At 37.9% G+C, this 5,844-nt stretch overlaps 1 non-coding gene across 1 annotated transcript; it reads left to right on the top strand.

Annotated features, from left to right (window-relative positions):
* The first annotated feature begins 5,482 nt into the window (after positions 1-5,482).
* On the top strand, positions 5,483-5,589 carry LOC141709791 (small nucleolar RNA R71). Its single transcript, XR_012570351.1, has one exon. It is a non-coding gene; the product is annotated as a small nucleolar RNA R71 (small nucleolar RNA).
* Positions 5,590-5,844: the final 255 nt, after the last annotated feature.

The following is a 5,844-nucleotide window of genomic DNA, read 5'->3' on the forward strand; positions in this document are numbered from 1 at the left end:
TAAAAGCAAGATTTTCAGAAGTTAATCTTTCACATGTTAAAGTTTGATCTTTGTAGCTAATAAACATGGTTTTAAGATATAATCTCAACTCAGTAATATCATCAGTATGAAAGGTATAAGTTGTTTGAGGCACCTTTAATTCAACAGTTTCAGGGTTGCCATCAACATTTACTATGAAAGCATGATTCACCTCATCTTCAGAATCTGAAGAGTCTGTCCAGCTTTTCTTCTTTGTGACAAGTGCCTTGCCTTTGTCACTCTTTCCTTTCTTGCAGTCAGGAGATATGTGGTCTCTTTCACCACAATTGTAGCATTTGACATTTGAGTTGTCTCCTCTGTCAGACTTTGCACTTTTGCCTTCATACTTTATGAACCCTTTCTTATCAGTACTTCCACCTTTCTTGAAAAACTTCTTTCCCCTTCTGAATTTCCTGTAGGCTATCTTTGTGATACCCTTCACCATAAGAGCACACAATTTCATCATCTCTTCATCAGCATCAATTTCAGGTAAATTTCAGTTTCTGAATCATCATCATCAGAACTTGATGATTCTGAATCAGACTTTATGATGAGAGCTTTTCCTTTGCCTTTCTTTGAAATAACCAATTTGGGGAATTCCTCCTCAACCTTAAGAGCAACTGTCATTGACTTTCTCCCATATCTCTTGCTTCTTTGATCCATCTCAAGTTCATAAGTCTTGAGCATACCATAAATTTCATCAAGAGTAGTTTCATCAAGAGCATAGTTTTCTTTTATAGTACTAGCCTTCAAATCCCAACTTTCAGGAAGAGATAAAAGGAATTTTAGATTTGAATCTTCAAGATCATATTCCTTATCCCCTAATGACAGATCATTCAAGAGTTTGACAAAGCTGTCATATAAGTCAGTTAATGACTCATCAGTTTTTGAGTCAAAGTGCTCATACTCTTGAGTGAGTATAGTCCTTCTGTTTTTCTTGATTGCATCAGTTCCCTGGCATCTTGTCTCCAAAGCATCTCATATCTCCTTTGTAGTCTTGCATTGAATGATCCTGTTTGACATGACATTATCAAAGGCACTATGCAGCAAATGCCTTACCTTTGCATCCTTGGCAATGAATGAGATATTTTCAGATGTATACTCACTTTTCTCCTTTGGTATGGTCTTTGCTGGCTGATCTGCAACTACAACAGAGAGCTTGGTTGGCTTATGAGGTCCTTCATTAATTGTATCAAGGTATACTGGATCTGTAGCTTCCAGAAACATATCCATCTTCACTTTCCATATGGGGTACTCAGACGGTCTCAGTATGGGAACCCTAATAGTCTCATATCGACTGTGGATTTGAGTGTTTTTAGTTTCTTCAGTTTTGGTGGGCTTGGTTGGATTTTCTGCTTCTTCAGACATGATTGTTTGGATCTTTACTGTATGTGTGTTAACAGATTAGCTCTGATACCACTTGTTAGGTCACACAACACTGTAGAAGGGGGTTGAATATATTGTAGAATACAATCAAATCGATTTCGAACACAAGTAACAATAAACAAATATATTCGATATAATAAACCCTGTTACAATGGAACTGTTCTCCCTCAGTGATGAATAAATATCACGAGAGCTGCTAGGTTACAATATATGATCTTCTCGATAATGATAACACATATAGTGTAAACCTATGTCTGTGTTTATATAGTACACAGTTACAAGATAACTTCTAATTGATATGGAATATAATTCTGTCTCCTAAAATATATCAATAAGATATCTTATACAATTCCATAAGTCCTCTAACTCTTTCCATGCATATCTTCTTTTGTATTAGTCTCGATCTTCTTTCCTGTAAATCAGCTTCCTTCCTTAACTGTTAGTCCTCTCGTACTTAAGTTCTGATATCCATCTTCTGATATTTATCTTCTGATAATCTAAGTTCTGATATCCTTAAGTTCTGACTTCCAGTAAATACTGATTCCAGTAAGTACTGATATTTCCTGTTTGTTAAGATCTGAAAACTAAACATGAAACATATTAGACATGGCATCTCAAATATATCTAACAATTCTTATGACCATTTTTCAGGTAGAAGGTCAGCTGATCTGACGTATGCTGGTTGTTCTTCGTAGGCCCGTAGAGCAGCTTGGAGAGCTCAGTTAGGTGAGGAGGTCGGTCCATCACAGCAGCAGCAGGAGGAAGCACAGGGCAGTGCTGGTATGAATTCAGCGCAGTATAGGTGCTTGATGGGGAGGATGGATGCGATACATGATATCCATAGTCGGTTTGCTCAGGACCTTACCCAGGTGTTGGGGACTACATTCAGAGCCACGAAAGTTGACATCCAGTGGCCAGTATTCGGTGAGGACTCTGGGTATCCACCTCCAGACACACCACCCGTTGTAGGTGATGACCTTAATTCTGAGTAGGTATGCCTGATTCTTTACTATTAACTTCACTGAGGATAGTGAATATTTTAAGTTTGGGGGTAGTAGTTAAGGATTATATGTTATGTGTGAGTAACATATAGTTTGCATATTCATGATAGTTTGGTTCATATAGTTGCATATTTTCCATGTAATAGTTTTATTTTATTTTATTTTTGTTATAGTTTGTTGCATATAGTTTCGTGCATTTATATTATAACATGATCCCTTAGATGATTTTACCGATTGATTTGTGATATTGATGCTAGTGTAATGATGTCGTGTTTAGTGATGTTAAGTTCTATCGAGTTGATTTGCTAGGCAATTGTAATTTCACTAAGTCTTATAGGTTGCTTGAGGGCTAGATCGTGGTCATGGTTTGTTTGTTTGTCAAGGTTTAATCACATGTTTATATTTAGAATTTAGGATATTCTCTTAATGATAAAATAACATGGATATTTAAAAATTAGAGTAAAAACATTGGATTGCATTGCTAGTTGTTGTGGCTAGGTGTCAAATGGCTAGTAGACAGCTCATTTTATATGAGTAGTCTAGGGTTGACCGAGATGGAGTGAAACACACTCGTTCAGAAATAATGAAAAAAGAAGAAATTTTGTTTTGTGTTCATGCATAATTGATCACGAGTGGGCTCTTTAGTACTCGAGTTATTAAGTTCTTAGGGGACTTTGTGCCTAGTGACCTAAGGCTTTTATAGTCTGGGATCCACTAACCTAACGCTCGCTACATGGGTATTATATTGTATAAGTCTTTTATGGACCTCACTCATTTCACGGTCAAATAAGCATATTTGTGTTGTTTATGTGTTAGCAATAAAAGCATGAATCCATGTATAACTCCGATATAAGAATTGAAGTGTTGTAAGTCATTTTGAGTTTAACTTTTATTCTATTTATAACCTTGTGATTGCCTTGATGAGTAGTGAGTCATGATTATTGATTTAGTTGCGCTAGTATATCTGTAAGCATAAGCACACACGCACATTTCTGGTTTGTAAGTTGATTGGTGAGATTTGATTGATCTTTCTGCGAATAATTGCATTTGTTGAGATGTTGCTTATCGGTTAGTTAAGTTATTCTATGGGGATAGTTGTATTTATATATTTTGCATTCATGCATTTTTATTTCTTGTTCTTTGAGTCTGTTTATTCTTGAGGACAAACATTGGTTCAAGTTTGGAGGTATGTTAAGTGGCATTTATGTCCACTTGGAATGCTCTATAAAGGCTTGAATTGGTGTTTTGTACTCAAGTTATTTGTGTTTTTGATGTGTTTTGTAGTGTTTTTGCATTTTAGGCTTATATCAGGGATTCATGTGATTTGGCATTATTTTGATGCTAATTTGGTGTTAGGATGGTGTCTTGAATAAAAGCTCGTGGATCGCCAACTCAAACCAGCCAAGAAAACAAGAAAAAGAAGATTTTCCAGAAGGTCAGCACGCCCGCGCTGTAGTAGCGCGCAACCGCGCCGGGATGCAGATATGCAGCGCGCCCGCGCTGGTGTAGCGTGCGGCCGCGTCAGGTCGGGATCACAGAATCTTGATTCTACTATAATTTTGAGCAGTTGGACTTCTAATCTGCATGGGCTGCTATATAAGCATAACTTATGATCGTTTTTCATAACAAGACGTACCAAAATTTAAGGAAAATGCGTAAAAAGACCATATAACACAATTCAACCAAGGCGAAGAGGATCTAGTTTAATCTTGTGATTCTTTATTTCATGTTGTAACTTTGGATGCTATTTTTCTTATTTGTGAACTTATATTCTTGTGTAACATACTTGGTTTTATTATTTATTCAGTATAAAGACTACGTTTAGTATATCATGCTTTCATCGGAACACATGTTGATGATGAGTTCGATTATGGGCTAATCGTTATCGTGGGGTTCTAGCGAATTTACTTATGAATTTCTTTAGTTAATTTGTTTCGATTCCTTAGTGTGTGGTGATTGTATAATATCCTAGTATTGGTTGTGCTTATTCGTCTTATGAACACCTCCAGAAACTTAGCAAATTGCTCATCCAACTTCTGCTTCTGCAACCTTTTTGAAAAAAAGGGTGGAGGATAGATTTGTTTCTCCCCTGTATTACCCTCAGGAGGAGTGTGTTCCGCAGTAGTCTTCCTTGGTTCCACCTCTGCTTCCTTCTGCACTTCTTCTTCAGCCACAATCTCATTTCCTGGAATGGCAAGGGTGTAGACGCACCTACATTCTGGACAAAATTTTTAGACTCTTCATCTTGCTGAATTTGGGGACTTGCGACCCTTCCAGACCTCAAGGTGATGGCGTTCACCTATTCTTCAACTTCCCTCTCGCCTGTATTGGCTTCTGTATCACTAGGAAGCGTTCCTGGTGGTAGATTCAATAAGGCGTTAGCAATTTTCCCTATTTGGTTCTCCAGATTCTAGATAGAAACAACCTGGCTTTGGCATATAAGAGCCTTTTTTTTGCACATAAGCCGCAACTCCTCCAATTCAGATTTTTCAGTCGAAGATAGACCCGCATCTCCATAAGTTTGTTATTGAAGTTGGAGTTGTTGTCTTGATGCGAATTGTTGCAGAAAACCAGGAAGATTGAATTGCTCATTTCCAAACTACTGGAATGGCTATTGCATCGCATTCTAATTATTGCTCCATCTGAAGTTAGGACAATTTCAGTTGTCAGGATGATAAGTGTCTGGAACTGGTTGTTGTGATCTCTGAAAGTTGCTCACAAACTGAGCTGATTTACTAGATATAGCGCATTGCTCCATCGCATGCGAACCTGCACATAGCTCACAAACACAGGTTATCTTATTAACACCATAGTTAACCAGAGAATCGATCTTCATAGACAACTCCTTTAGTTGAGCAGTGATAGCCGTAGTTGTATCCACTTGAAGAACTCCAGCTACCTTGCCCTGTGGCAATCTCTGAGTTGGATATTGATATTCATTAGCAGCCATCAGTTCAATTAGATCATAGGCTTCCTTATAGCTCTTTGCCCATAATGCTCCACCTGATGCTGCATCGAGCATGAGTCTTGATTGTGCTCCCAACCCGTTAAAAAAATTGATGATCATCTAATTAGGAATTCCATGATGAGGACACTTCCTAAGCATCTCCTTGTAGCGCTCCCAAGCTTCATATAAAGATTCTTCCGATTGTTGCGTAAATTGAGTAATAGCGTTTCTGATTGCAGCTGTATTTGCCATAGGGAAGAATTTAGTGAGAAACTTTGAGAAAGATCTTCCCAAGTAGTAATTGAACCAGCTGGTAGAGAGTGTAACCAGCTCTTAGCCTTGTCCCTCAGAGAGAATGGAAATAGTCTCAGCTTCACAGCATCTTCAGAAACACCGTTGAACTTGAAGGTGTCGCAGATCTCAATGAAATCCCTAATGTGCATATTGGGATCTTCCGTTGGAGAACCCCCAAACTGGATTGAATTCTACACC

This window comes from Apium graveolens, chromosome 2 (assembly GCF_009905375.1).
Source record: "Apium graveolens cultivar Ventura chromosome 2, ASM990537v1, whole genome shotgun sequence".
Classification (NCBI taxonomy): domain Eukaryota; kingdom Viridiplantae; phylum Streptophyta; class Magnoliopsida; order Apiales; family Apiaceae; genus Apium; species Apium graveolens.